Below are 16,539 nucleotides of genomic sequence, written 5' to 3' on the forward strand. Positions count from 1 at the left end.
GAGGGATAATCCAGGGAGACATGTACTGACAGCAACCCACAAATGGGAGTTGCTGTCAACTGCCACCACAATTAAAAGAAAATACTCAAACATTCTTATTAGCTCCAGTTTTGACTACTATTGCCACCCTATAGTCTTTATTTTTGTCCCTGCTGTTTGATCCTTAAGGCCCATATCATAACACAAGAAAATGTCAAATATAAGTAATATATCAATAGCAGTAACAATCTGTTCCTGAAAAAGTTACCATCCAAAGAATAGGGTATTATTTTCCCAGTATGCCTATACAATTTTTGAAACCTCAAGTTCAAACAAATCTATTACAGTTTATCCGTGTTTCCTTTTCTCCTCCCTCACTCTTGTATTTGTGTTATCATCCTCTCATAGTTTATCGGTCTTTTCATTTCATCACTCCTTGCATCTTGCATATTTGGAAGCCTACACCACACACCCATCGCTTTTCATTTTCTTTTTTATTCATCATGCCATTGTAGCTAAAGCTATAATACCTATTTTGCAATGAACACACACACACACACACACACACACATTGAGTCATTTGCTATTTGTCGTAGGTTTCTATTCTCTGCACTACTACTTGTTGTGTATGAGATATCATTAGCTACTTCAGCTGATGTTTACCACAACCAAGTCTTTTATAGCCTGCTGTGAGTAAATGAAAAAATGTAATTGCACTCAAAGCAGTGGGCCATGGTATGGCTGTCTCTTATTGATTAATACAGGTACACTGTAGGGTAATCATAAATTAGTTGAGTACTTGCCATGCAGGATGGACAAAGAAGAAAGGACAACTAAACATGTCTTACCCCACGATTGATGCAGGCACCGTTTGGGCAAATCAATAACAAGATGCATCATCCCTCCATGTTTCATCAAAATCAGATCGGTGGTTTAGCAGTTATGAAAGTTTCAAAGTTTGAAATTTTGATCATTAATTATAGCATCCCCATCAGGCTAATAACTGTATTTTTTTAGACACGGTGCCAAAATGTGTCAACCCCTCCAAGTCCCTCCAGATCTGAAAATCACACTAGTGTCTGAGATATACTGTGCATTTGAATTTAAAAAAAAATTCTCTAACTTGTTTTTTCTCTCTCACTTGTCTTCTCAGAGCTCTCGCTGCATGACTAGAAACTTTTCAACCAATCTCACATCGTAAAGTGTGATAGTAGTGAGTGACATACCTCTTACTGAAGCGCAAACACCGATAATCAGTCACACAGAGAGAACAGTATGTCTATATTCAGATCAGAATACTTCTTTCTTTGACCCATGCTGTTATTTTCTTTTACTTGTCCGGACAGGTCAGGTTACAAATACTTGCCACATGTCCAAATTTGTTCCGGACAATTAGACAACTGTTTATCAAACAGTTTAATATGTGGGCTGATGTTAATTTATATACTGCCTCACAGACTGCCCCTGTATTGCTTTGCATGTGGCATCTGGTATTGATCTATCATTCAGGCTTCCTTGAAGTGGTCTACTAACACTTGGATGCCTGACAGGCTCAATGTGTCATTTTGGTGCCTAGCAGACTATTCCACACAGATTTTTGCTTGGTGGCCTTTACCTAAGGCTGTGTGCTATGTAGCCTACTGTACTATGCTGCAGCTATAAACTCCATTACTACCTGTCTTTTGGCAATAAAGAAATGGATGAGCAGAAATGTTTTAAAGTTAAACGAGGACAAAACTGAAATCCTACTAGTCGGCCCTAAAACAAAAAGAGAAATGCTGTTTAATAATCTGGGAACATTGACCTGCCTTCAAGAACACTGCGATCATCTGCTGCTGGTTTATTGGAGGTTCCCAGCAACAGCCGAAAGAAAATCGGGGATGCAGCCTTTGTCAATTACGCCCCAAAGCTATGGAACACACTACCTATAGATATCAGGGAAGCCAGCTCGCTAAATATTTTTAAAAGAAAGCTATAAACTTATCTCTTCACTTTAGCCTTTAACTAGCTATGACTTTCCTGATACAGGCCTTAAACTTATTTTTTTTCACTTTGCTTCGCACTTATGCACTGCTGTACTTACTTGATTTTATGCATCCTATGTACTCTATTTTTTAACTTTATTTTTATTATTATTTTTCAGTGGGTTTTATTTTCTATCTTATGTTATGCATTCCTCATATTTTTACTATTATTATTCAGTGGGTTTTATTTTCCATCTTATGTTATGCTCATTCTATGTCTATTTTCATGTGAAGATGCATTTTATGTATTCTATTCTCCTCTTTATCTTATTCTCACTATCATTATCAAGTTTTATGTGAAGCACTTGGTGCATGTAATTTCTTTGTTGTAAAGCACTTTGAGCTGCATTTCTTGTATGAAAGGTGCTATACAAATAAAGTTTATTATTATTATTACTAATACTTGTCTGCCTAAAAGGCTCAACAGTTATTTTGCTGCCTATCAGACTGCCTCCAGTGCAGCTTTGCTGCCTTCCCATAATGGCAGCCTGGTGTTCCGCTATCCTTAGCTTGAAGTTGCATTTGGTTTGGCCTTTAACTAATTGACGCTACCTAGTAGCTAGCTATAAGCAAGATACGTATGATACAAATTTAGCCACACATTTAGGTCATCCACTGTTTTCTCTGGCCTATCTAATAAGATCCTAAATAAAATCTGATTGCGGCGATTGAAGAGGTTATCATTCACAACATCAAACAGGAGATTTCTGAAGCATCCTTTGTTGCTGTAGAGGTTGATGAATCACCAGACATAACAAATAAAGCCCAGGCATCAGTCATACTGTGTTACGTATTGGACTGGGAGGTGAAAGAAGCGTTTTAAGGATTTGACGACATGAGTAGAAAGGACTATGGAGGCTGTCGCTACCCATGTTTTGGGCACTTTGGAGAAATTTAAATGTTCAGGCCAAGATCAGAGAAACAATTCCAGAGGCTATTTTCACTCATTGTTATGCCCATAAATTAAATATCGTACTTTCACAATCAGTCAAATCTATTTCAGAATGTCATGGTCTTTTTCAAAACAGTAGGACTATCTAAGGGCTCATCTGCCTCACTAACTGCAAGAAATTTAATCAAATGTCAAAACAGTTTGACAACGAAAACTTAAACTTTGGGCCTCTAAAAGCCTATGCTTTCATGTTTCATCTTCATCTTTCAAGTCATATTTATAGAGGTACTTGCAGGTGAGATATCTTTATTGCAACAAATAAAAAGTCCATCCAAGAGCTGAGACCCTTGACACAATACCTTTATAAAAGTTTATGATGAGGGAGATGAAGGTTTATTAACGAAGACAGTGAAAATGATACAACAACCTCATTATGACAAGCAATTAAGTCTCAGAGTTGAGCAAAAATGGGAAAATGAATTACAACTAGTATAACTGAGGAAGAATGGAAGCAGATATGCAAAAACACATATGACAACAAACCCTATGTACTGGAAAGACTTGGAAAAATGTAATCTGCTAAAACACCACTGATACAACATAAATACAGACCAAATATAATATTTAGTGTTTGGAGAAAATGTGCAGAGGAAACAGCTACACAGTCATTTATTCTGGACATGTAAAACTATCCAAACATATAGAGAACATTATAAGTCAGATATCAACCATATTTAATATAACTCTTGATAAAAGCCCAGTGGTTATCTGGGGAATACACCAGAAGAGTTTGAAGACAGGGATGAACACCTTTTTAGAATAACAAGAACAGCTATACTAAAACAAATAACTAAAAATTGGCTTAAAGATAATGACTTGATTAAAAGTGATTGGAAAAGTTTGGTAAACAAAATCTATGAAATGGAGAAAATAACAATGAAAGTGAGAAACAGGGTCCACATTTGCGAGAAAACTGGATTAAATGGGCACAAATTTAAAATGCTACAGCACCCATTAAATAGAGTATAGATGATAAAGGGATTTTGGGATTGATAGAAGCGGTGTTCTGGAGGGGCCGCTGTCCTTGATGTTATTACATTTTTGTCAGGGTCCCAAATATCAAGTGCCTAATCCTACACACATTTTTGCATCTTTAAAAGTTTACAGTCATGGAGCATAAGTAGGAACTATGATCTTCGGATGATATACTGTATGATCTGCTGTGAAATGGAATCACAAGTATCAAAAATCAATATCTTTGATGGAGGCAACTATTGTTTCCTGCTGTATCTCTTTTCATTTAAAGTTTCCCTGTCTTTTCTAGTTATCTTATTTTTCCTCATTATTACTTTCATTGCCTTTTCCTGTTTGTTTTTTTTAAATATATTTTTTTATTTCTTCTATTTGTGTTTAGGACTTCTAACAAGTGGCTCTGTTTGATTTTTTTTAAAACTTCTGACTCACTTTGCACTGCAGTGAAAAAAAATTACAGAACTTGCTAGCTAGCTGCTTGCCATGCAGCATGTTTCACTCACTTTTCCAACTAAAAACACCTCAAGTCTCTTTTCTTCCTCTTCTTATACGGCACAACATACCTGCTGCAAGAAAGGAAATGAATCAAGCTCTGCATGTTGTTGGCAGATGTGCAATTGTCAGACTTTTGACTACACCACCTAGTTAGGATTTGGACACCAAGACTAGAAAGCTCTCTCAGGATTCTAAGGCTGGACCAGTTGGGAACCTAGCCTCCTAGGCTAATACACCAAGAACGGGACCACTGTGTGAAAAGTGAGAATACAGTTTATTGAGAATTCTAAAAAAAAAAAATCAAACAAAAAAACATGGGGAAAAGAAAATCCCTCTTGGCCATCAAGCGCCAGGGGATACTGTGGGTCTCCGGCCTCAAAGCTCCAGCTCTAATGGGAAGGCATACAGAATGCTCACGGTAAACTTGCAAGTTGCAATTAAAATAGTTAGGAGGTCTAATAGTCCAAAGCACTGGAATGAACCAACTAGTCACCGGGGCGGAGTTCACACTTGGTCTCCAGCTCTGGGCTTCAACTCTCACAGAGTAATACACACACTGATTAAAAGTGTCCAGAACAGGGTGAATCATAAAAGAACATCATATTAAAATTTGTGGATCACGGGCACTGGGCTAAACCACGTCAGAGAGGTGTGGGGGTGTCTTTTCTACTTTGATGCTCTAGCTCCTGAGTTTCAGTTTTAGTAGGGTCACACGCAGGACAGCTAAACGATTCAGACAAAAAGACGGTCACAACACGTACTGGACAGTGATAAAAGATCTGAGTACCTTTTAAAATCAAGTCTCCATCCCCCAGCCAATAATGACCCTTACTTTTATTCCATTAAATCAATTTTTATGAGGTTAGTCCAACCAGACCTCAGATTAATGACAGTAAGACAGCCTGTACAATAGAGAGGGAAAGGTCACAAGTAGGCTACATTTGGTTTACTTTTCTTATTGATAGTCCAGTTGCTTTGTCTCCAAGGTTTACCTCTGCAGTGGGGAATTGCCTTCCTCTAGCCAGAGTAGGGTTTTGGGTATTCCCAGCTTCCTCCTGCTCTAAAACACAGGTTAATGGTGCATTCCATTGTACTCGGAACTCGGAGAAAAACGACTTCCAACATGGAAAAGTGCAACAGAACGGTCGTTCAAGTCGGAATTCCCAGTCGGAAATTCGGTCAAGATTCATTCCGCCCGAGTTCTCCGACATAAACACAGCTGACGTCACAGCATCAATTTGTAGGCTACTTAATAAAACTTGATTTTACTTGATGTAGTTTTTGTGTTAGGAAAATGTGTTGTAACAACTTTGTAGTTTCCATTTGTAACATAATTCAGTTGACTTGTGCTTCGTTACTAGATAGAAGTCTTTGCTAGTATTACTAGAGCATTAATAGCTACCGTTAACGTTAATGGGCAAAGGCTGTTGCGTCCATGTTTTCCCGAGAAGATGCATTGGTACGCATTTAGATCGGAAGTCAGTAATTCCAACTCTGAACTATCGACCTCCGACTTCCAATGGAATGCACCATAAATACACTCTCATCACTCAGTTTCAGTTTCAGGTGTGCCACAGCAAGCTCCAAAACACCACTCACAATTCATTGGTATTTCCTGGTGTGCCATGTTTTGTGGTTCCGCTGCAAACATTCTGGTGCAATACTCAATCAAGTGAAATTCATGAAAACTGGGTACAAGGAAGTTCTTGGTTTATTTCCATTACTCTGTGACACTCTCCCCCACTTTGTGCATGGTTATGGACAGTGGTGTGTGTGAAAAGATTAATTGGCAGAAAGTAGGTTCGTTTGTAGCTATGTTTGCCTCACTGCACAGCTCAAAAAATGTTTGGACAAAGGGTGATTTGGTGAGTTTTGCAATCCACCCTACCCTCTGTAGCTAGCTAGCCAGCTCCAACATTAGCATTGTCAATTTTAGCAGTCATTATGTCTGCATGAATCAAACCACTGTAAACCAGATAGAGTGGAACAGTCTTGCCAACTCTCTTTCAAGGAAAGTAGCCATAGATACAGTCAGCAAGACAGGGAATGCCCACAAAAACTTCTGCTACCCTCCACTATCCCCATAGAGAAATTAATTCTCAGCAACCATAGTTTGCAGTACAAAAATACTAGAAATTGTGAAACTTAGTAGTGTTTTATATTGTATTTAATTGTTTGGACAGGAAAAGATGCCAGAAAGTTGCTGTGTGGTATTCTGTACACTAACAACAGCAAAAAACAAGTTTTATTTATTGCCAAATCAAGAGAGAGAGCCTAGCAGGAGAACTCCCTGGTCACAAGCCGTAGACAAGGATGGACGCCTGTGTGTGTGTGTGTGTAGTTGACATTTCATACTGACCTGTCTCACAAAGTGGGATTAGTGGGTTAGCGAGCTAACTTTGGGCTTAACCCTGGCTTTTCAGTCTTTCAACGGTGGCTCACTTTTCAGTGGGGTACATCACCATGGTAACTTTGGCTGCACACCTCAGGAGCGGGTTATGTTCAGGCAATCGGAATCCAAACATTAAAAGCCTGCCTCCTCACCAATCAACTCTCTGGAAAAATGGCATCATCACTCAATGGACTTGGGTGGACAAATACTAAGGAGGGAACCATTTTTCTTTCCCATATGATTTATTATATCAGAGATACAATAAATGTTAATAATAGATGGGCCTAATACCATTTCCTTATTTACAGCATATTGATGTTTTTATCACACCAAATCAAACTGTTCAAAGAGAAGTGCTGGCAGTTTGGGATTGTGTGTGTGAGAGAGCGAGAGAGAGAGAGAGAGAGAGAGAGAGAGAGAGAGAATTGGTATAGTAAAGAATAACACAGGACACAGTTTAACGCCATATGTTTCCATGCCGTGTTTCCTGGAAAAAAGGTGATGGGTGCTTTGAAAAGCAGTTTTCACATCCTCGATGGCCCACTTTCCCTGTGCCTGGTCAAGAGCCTGAGGGATGAAAGAAAGAAGACAGGAGAGGCCACAATTGATCGAACAATTGAAATAGAAAATGTACCAATTCTCACGGGGAAAGTTTCCTGGCAAGAACCATGACATTATGTGCTAAGGGAAAATGGAGGAACAGTTCAATCAGTGGAGTTGATAAGTACCTGGTAATTTCTTTAAGAGTTTCTAAGAAAGAACCATTAAATTATGTAGTAGTTATATAGAAAATGGAAGGGGCCTGTTTCTCTTTATTAGGTGCTCAGGAGGAGCACCTCTATAAGAGCCGAGCTCTGTGTGTTCATTCGTTTGTGTGTTCACACTTAACGCTTTTTGCAATGTGCACTGCTTGTGGGAATTATGGTATGAACTTCTTAGGCCGCACAGAGCCCGAAGAGCCTTGCTTAAGGGAAACACTGTGTGCGCTCATACACTAGGCAGTACGGTAGATGTCAAACAAGCATCAACCAACTTGAGGCTGCTATGTTGTACATTCATATACAAGGAAGTAGCTTGGTGATTTTCTAACTGTAGTGGCTAAGTCAACTCATGATTTAAATATTTTGTTCAGCGGTTCTCTTAATTACAACAACACTGTGCTTCCACAGCACTTTGGTGTCAGACAGATGTAGTTTTTAAAGTCAACATAGTTTCACTCACTCCAATCACGCATACCCCCCCACTCCACCCCTGTAGCTGAGCACCTACAAAGCACCAGTGCACTTGTTCATTCACATACAGGTTCAGATGGAGATGTTTGTTCGACAGAAGTCTGAAGCTGACTTCATCACAGGGACTCCACAAACTTGCCTGATATTCAGAGTCACTAGGGATGAGAATTCATCAGTGATGCTGTTGGCATGATTCAAAGACCCCATTTACACCTGATATTAAAATGCGATCTGAATCTGGTTATCCTATCTAGATAAGGAAAAACGCATGTTAATGCAAGGTGTAAACGCACACAGCACACATTGGGATTGGAATGTGATCGGATGTGATTTCGCATTGTGATCGGATCCCAGGAATCTGCCAGGTGTAAATGCAAGCCTTACAGTTTGTTTGGATTTGTGATAAAGTACCGCCCACAGGGTAGAAATGTCATGACTCACTCTGAAGTTTGCAATCTACTCAGCTTCACCAAAGGACTCCAGCACAATTCACTGCCACCAGTCATTGCCCCTTTCCCTCATCCATTGTGAAGGATTAACTGTATTGGCTTTCACAGCAGCTGCAAACACTATTGTGGCAAAAAAGACATGTTGTTGTTTCTGTTTCCTCCAATGAAAGAGTCATAAAAGACGACCCTTGCATGAATTTCTGGTAACACTTTATTTTCCATGTCCGCTATTTTCTAATAATTTCCTAGAGAGCATTTGAAAAAAACTTCTGGAAAAAAACATGAGATTATGTACTAATTATAGGGAAAATGGAGGAAGAGTTAAATCGGTGGAGTTGATAAGCACCTGGTAATTTCCAAGAACCATGAAGTTATGTAGTTATTCACTTCTAAGGAAATTAGAGGAAGAAGTTATTTTTGGTGTTTGTTGAATTATTTACTTATTTTCTGTAATTTTTAACCTCACAGGAAGACAGACAAACTTGTTGTTGCCCTGAACTTTGAGGTGTTGTCTACAGAGATGGAGCACAGCTGCATGTAGATGACCTGACATCCTCATACACACAGCTTCACTGAAACATTATACTGTTTATTTTCCAACTAATAGACCTGTCATTTAACGTGACTTAGTACCATGCATTTACAAACTAATTTGTATTTACTTTCCACAGATCAGACCTGTAATTTAAAGTGACAGTACTATACATTTACCAACTAATTCCTATCTATTGTACTTCCTATCTCCACAGATTTCCACTGTAATATAAAGTGGCATCTCACACAATTGTTTTGTGACTTATTTCAAATAAATTGTCTTAATAACTTAATAACTATAGAAATCTTTATTTTAAGCAAGAACAGGTACCAAGATAAATACAGTACATAAAAACTCAAATGACTCAAATGAAAACATTAGTCAAGGCAGCAGTCTGTCTCTGAGCTGTTTTTAATGTATTTTTGAAAACAATGGGAGCCTATGACTTACACCGGTGTTATCCTTTAACACTGACCTTAAAATCCCCACAGATCCCTGGAGCTACGTCTTTCTTCATGAATGGGACAAATAGAGCGGCCCATTAGCTTGTGTTCACTGGTTCCAATACTCCACTCTGCACCAGCCTCTCTAGTTCTGCTTCTACTTTAGGTTTGATGGCACATGGGACAGGTCTCACCGTAAGGCATTTTGGCTTGCTCCCTGGTTTGACTGTCAGCTTAAGAGTGATGTCTTTCATACCGCCAAGTTCTCCATTGAACACCTTTGAATGCTTTCTCAAGATCTCCTGTAGTGAACCTGTGTCTCCGGCACGGACCAGAAACACTTGCCAGTTCAACTGAAGCTTCTCCAGGCATCTGTGGCCTAGCAGAGCTGGACGGTTTCCTTGAATGATGTGCAGTGGGAGCACTTGACTGCTTGTTACGCTCCACTGACACATCCACAACTCCCAACACTGGAAGAGGCTCACCAGTGCAGGTCCATAGCTTTAGCTTGGTCGCTCATGGGATGAGGTGCTGCAGCTTCTCACACGTGCCAACTTGCATCCGCACAGCTTTGCCCTCCAACAGTGGTGTCACCCAGTATCCATTGTCACTGTCTGAAATGGATAAAACATGCATTGTATCTTCATTATCAAACTTGTACTCACTTTGTTCTTCATGTTCATGTCCCATCTTATTTACATGTTTCTTTTAGTTTCGCCATAGGTCACCTTTCTTTTTCTCTATGTGCTGCTGTTGTGACTGAGTCTTTTTGTTTTGTTTTTACAGACTTGTTCAGTGTGACCTTTCTTGCCACAGCTTCTGTAGTCTAAATCCTTACACCAACACTCTACTGCCGGATGCCCTGACTTACCACAGCGGTAGCATGGCTTGCCTGAGACTGCCTTGCTTTTGAAATCAGTGGTCGGCTTGTGCAGTTGGATTGATAAACGTAACTGCTGAGCCTCTCTATGGTGTCGTTCAGTGCAAGTCCAAATTCACAGTGTTCAGATTAACTGTTTCACATTCTTCTTGATTGCTTTTATGAAATCTGAATCTCTCTACAATGATCAATGGCTTAGGAGCATAGTGGTACTTTAATATTTTCACTATCTTCTCACCAGGCTTTTCAGATTGTAGCCTACTAAGTTTTGTCCCATAACACTCAACACTGTCTCTCTCCACTGAAGAACATTTTTATTTAATATGGTTAACAGACACCAAAAATAAATTCTTCCTTTACTTTCCGTATAAGTGAATAATTTACTTGGGTTACCAAGGTTTCCAATAATTGGTTTATAATTTTGCAGTTCTTTCCAGGAAACTCGTCTAGAAGTCAACAGCTCCACACACCTCTTCCATTTTCTGTACAATTACTACACAATTTCAAGGTTCTTTCTTTAAGTCTTAAAGAAATTACCAGGTGCTTATCAACTCCACCAACTGAACTCTTCCTCCCTATAATTTGTACATAACGTCATGGCTCTTTCCAGGAAACATGTTAAGAAATTAACAGTTACATATCAACTCCTATATTTATTCAAAAATAGAATGGTCGCAGAAAATAATGTTACCAGAAATTCATGCAAGGGTCATCCTTTATGACTCTCTCACTGGATGCAACAGAAACACTGATGTGACTTTTTTGCCACAATAGTGTTTGCAGCTGTTTTGAAAGCCAGTACAGTTACTCCTTCACTATAGATGAGATAAAGGGGCAATGACTGGTGGGAGTGAACTGTGCTGGAGTGCTTTGGTGAAGCTGAGTGGATTGCAAACTTCAGTGAGTGAGTGAGTCGTGACATTTCTACCCTGTGGGCGGTACTTTATCACAAATACAAATAAACCCAATCACAATCTGAGATCACATCTGATCACATTCCAATCGCAAAACGTGCTGTGTGTGTTTACACATACATTTTATCTTTTCCAGCTAGGATAACCGGATACAGATCACATTTTAATACCAGGTGTAAATGGGGTCTTTCAATCATGCCCACAGTATCACTGATGAATTCCTCATCCATAGTGACTCTGAATATCAGGCAAGTGGAGTCCATGTGATGAAGTCAGCATCAGACTTTTGGCAAAGGGTTAGGGTTCTCCATCTGAGAACCCTGAACCCTGAATGTGTATGTGAATGAACAAGTGCGCTAGTGCTTTGTAGGTGCTCAGCTCAAGGGGTGAGGTGTGTGTGTGTGTGTGTGTGTGTGTGTGTGGGGGGGGGGGGGGGGAGGGGGGTGGTATGTGTGATTGGAGTGTGTGAAACTATGTTGACTTTAAAAACTACATCTGTTGACACCACAGTGTTGTTGTAACTAATTAATGTGTTGACTTCACCACTACAGTTAGAAAATCACCAAGCTGCTTCCTAGTATGTCAATGTACAGCGCACCAGCCTCAAGATGGTTGATGCTTGTTTGACTACCGTACTGCCTGGTGTATGAGCACACACTGTGTTCCCTTTAAGCAAGGCTCTTGGGGGTCTGTGCGGCCTAAACAGTTCATAGCATATTCCCCTAAGCAGTGCGCATTGCAAAAAGCATTACACACAAACAAACAAGCAAACGGAGTCCGGCTCTTATAGAGGTGCGCCTAAGCAAACACCTGAAAACTTGCATATTGGAATTTCAGTATTTGAATGAATGTAATAGGAGCAGCAAACATGTAATATATTTACTCACATTTATATTTTCTTGAACACATTTTTCTAGTACAAGTGCAAATCAGTGACCTCTCAGATGCCGTCTTGCGTGTCACAAATGGTGAATCTGCACACTGCTACTTTTGCTATAGTTTTTGTGGAGCATTTGGTGCAAAAGCGATTTGTAGACCCGAGCCTTCAAGACACTGCAAGCAAACTGTGACAGTCCATGCCCGTACAAGTTAACTACCTCGATCTCTTGTCACTTGAAAACCTAAAAAATTGATCTCTGGGGCCTGGACTGTCTCACTTAAACATAGTCAGATCTAGCACTGCTAAAACATACAGACCTAGTAAAAGAGAGATGTGAGAGAGAGAGAGAGATGTCAGTTCATCCAGAGCATCTTGTCTATATTAAGCCAACAATTACTACCCCTCCTAATCTCTGCTCTCATTTAGTTTACTTAATAAGACCATTGTGGTTAATAAACTCATATAAGACCACAGACTTGATGCCATATTTTTATCTGAAACATGGCTAGACACCAATGGCTCAATCATGCTCGCTGAAGTCTCACCTCAATTTAAACTCTGTACATACAGCGAGGCAGGGTAGGCGCGGTGGAGGAGTGGCAGCTATCTTCTCTGAATTACTAGGCTGTTGGCACTTTTGGTAATTTCTTGACTTTTGAATACCGTGCTGCTGTTAGGGAGTGTGATGATCCTGTTTTACTTCTGTCAATCATCCACCTAAATATTGCTCTGTGTTTTTGGATGAGTTTGCAGAGTTGCTGTCCAAAATCTGTACAGACTATGTAAAGGTGGTTATAGCTGGTGATTTCAACATCCATTTAAACCAACCCTGCCACCTCAAACACAAATGAACTCATCGACTTCCTAAGCTCTTTTGATTTTATTCAACATGTCACTGAGCCTACCCACAAATATGCACTTACACTTCATTTGGTAATTTCAACAGCTGTTGATGTTAAGGTTACTTCCATTTTGGATGCTGCAATGTCTGATAATTTTTGTTACATGATTTAGGCTGTAAAACAGGTAAATATTAATAGAACTATTAGAATCTGCTACATCAATGGAAACACTGTTGAGGCGTTCAAAAGTCTTATGCTCTGCTCACCATCCCCATTGGTTTCTACCTGTTCTAGTAGAAAACATCAAATCATAAGGCGTACACATTGTTGCCCCACTGAAAATGAAAACTTGCTCAGGTAAAAGCCCCACAGAGGAATGGTGAAATTATACAACAGCTGAAAGGAGAGAGGAGGTGGAGAAAATCTAAACTCCAAGTCCATCAGGACATTTATAAAAGTAAATTTAAATGCTATAACAGCAGAATGAAGCTTGCCAGAAAATCATTCTTTTCAAACCAACCAAGGTGCTGATCATAGTTAACAATTCTCTCCAATCTGGTGTTTTTCCCTGTTCTCTCAAGACTTAAAATTAAACCACTGCTCAAAAATAGTAGCCTTGATCTGACCTCAATCTTTAATTACAGGCCAATCTCCAACCTCACTTTTCTCAGTAAAATCCTTGAGAAGATTGTATACAAGCAAGTGCATGACTATCTAACATTTAACAATCTCTGTGATGAGTCTCAATTGGCTTCCGTGCTCGGGGTTAACACTGATGCTGAAAAGCTATCTGTGCTCATTTTGTGCAGCTTTAGAGACAGTTGATCATGATATTATAATAGGCAGGCTTGAGAGCTGGGTTAGCCTGTCTTACTCAGTTCTCAGCTGGTTTAGGTCGTTGTCTCTTGTTGTCTCTTTTAACTGACAAAGTTGATATAATGTGTGGTGTCCCACAGGGGTCAATTCTTGGGCCTCTTCTGTTTAATCTTTACATGCTCCCCCTTGAACACGCCATCAGAAAACATAAGATATGTTATTATAATATTTATTCTGTGAAAGCACACAGAGCTGCATTTGTAAGGAAATGTGCTATACACACTTGAACTTGAACTTTGCAAAAATCACTATAGGGCTGTCACCAAGCATGTGGATATGGAGTTGCCTGTGTCACATTCTTATACATTATCTCTCACCTTATTTATTCTTTCTTTCTTAAGGGTTAGGGTCATATTTTCTCTCCTGTTTTTTTATTATCTATGTTTAATCCTCCTTTAATGTTTAATCCTCCATCCTGTTTTGTACTATATGTATGTGAAGTGATGCATTCAGCTGTGTTGTGGGTGAGTCTGTGCATTTGTGCGTACATGTGTGCATGTGTATGTTACTGTGACTGCTTGTGGGGACATGCTTATGCCAATTGACGGGCTAATGCCTAATGGGGATGGTGATGTGAGACGAGGTGTCAGAACAACATCCAGAGGCATCTTCATTTCCCCAGCTGTTTTCCTACTCCTTTTTGCAGAACTGAATGGGCTTGTGTCCCTGCTAAATGGCCTTGAGGGTGGCCTCAACCTCACATCCAGCATCGAGCCATTTTTTATTTGACAGACCTCAGGCATAGAACCTCCCTTTGAGAGCAAATTGTGTAAAACACTGTCACTAAAGTGAAGTGCTCATTACTGGGTGCAGGTAAGTCTCTGCTTGTCACCCAGGACCTGAGTCTTTGGGGCTTAAACACAGACAAAAGCTGGTTGGGGATTTCTATCATGTCATTTAAATATTTCAAATAAAAGGAAATTGAACTCTAATGATTGGAAAATGAACTCTCCATTACTTTTACTTTTTAGAATATCTTCCACATTTGTGTTTGTTAATTTGGTCATGGCTCTTTGTGTGTGTGTGCGTGCGTGCGTGCGTGCGTGCGTGCGTGCGTGCGTGCGTGTGTGTGTGTGTGTGTGTGTGTGTGTACGCACGTGCCATGTGTTTGTGCTGAATCTTTCAAGACAGAATTACACATGCTCAACTTGATGGTACTTAAAAAAGTGAAAATTAATCATCCCACCTATTTACCCCACATTGGGCCAGATGAGGTGAAACAATTTGGCTAATTCTGGCCTGATGAAAAGATAGCCTCTTGGGCCCCAAATGGAGTCATCAAAACATCTGCTGTTCAGCTAACCATTAAAAGTTCCCTGTGTCCCGCTGATGTTTCTAAGAGTAAAGTTATTTTTCATCTCCTCTTCTCATTATCGATGCAGATGTACTAATTGTCATGCTCATTCGCAAGCAACATATGAACATATGTGTGCTCTTATGTATATCTTATATATATGTGTGCTCTTATGTACTTGAATTTTATTTTTTGTGTAATTTATATGAATTTCATATTTTAAAATGCTTAGATTTAGGACACAGTGTCAAGTTTAAAATGCATTCTCAGCCATTCTCATCACTCATCTATCTTATTTTGGATAGCATTGTTAAAAGGGGGATGAAACTCACTTTTTACAGCTGTTAATCAATGGTCAGGACAATTTTATTATGAAACACATCCATCCTTGTCGTAATCTTGACAATACATCACATTATGTTGTTTTCCTGGATTTTAAGTGCAAATTTTGGCTTTTTGACGGCAATTAGCAATGAAAAAATCAGAGAGATGCTACACCTTGTGGCTAGAGCAACCAAATTTCACATGCAAACATGTTTGGGATGGACCCAGAAGTGTGCCACCATCCAGCTAATCTTGGAATAGCACCTATTTTTTAAAATTTTGCTTAAAAAGTCAAGAGGCTTCAATCTCTGCCAAATTTTAGACACAGCATATTTCAACTGCCTAGATCATCTTTATATCACAGAATTATTATTATTGTTATATTTGCATATTATTTTTTAAAGATTAGTATGTTGCCCAACTTGCGTGTGCATTTTCTGTTATACAGTAGGTATTGGGAGAGCAAAAATGGTAACAGATGGAGATAATTCACAGTAAAGTGCTGCACCCAGAAATCAAACCCAATCCCACACGTAATAGCCTACTAAGATTTGAAAACTGACATCCCAAAACCATATGATTTTGCCTACCTTCTCTTCTTCTGTGTTGCCTGGAGGCACTATTTCTAATGTATAGGCACAAACACAACTAACACATCAGAGAGGCATCTTTGACCTGCACACATTTCATAAGTTTTTGGAAGCAGGAAGATCTTACAAAATCCGATGCAAAAGACATAAACATAAGATTGAAAGGCTTCAAAAATGAATGTGTACTCATTGTCAGCACATCCTAATCACACCTTATTTCAGTATAATATAATATGCAATTATATATATACAGTATATATACTGTATATAGGCTACTATACTGTATATACAGTATAGTGTAATAATGTCTGTAGTGTACACACTCTTTGACTTTAAGATTCAGATAACTTACAGTCCAGCCATTGCCTGAAGTCCAAAAGATATTAGTTACTGAATTTTTTGTGAACTGGCTGACTAAGTCGACCATTTTGCTCCTAATTTGGCCCCAGAGCTGTGATGGTGGTGA

Source organism: Centroberyx gerrardi, chromosome 1 (genome assembly GCF_048128805.1).
Source record: "Centroberyx gerrardi isolate f3 chromosome 1, fCenGer3.hap1.cur.20231027, whole genome shotgun sequence".
Lineage (NCBI taxonomy): Eukaryota > Metazoa > Chordata > Actinopteri > Beryciformes > Berycidae > Centroberyx > Centroberyx gerrardi.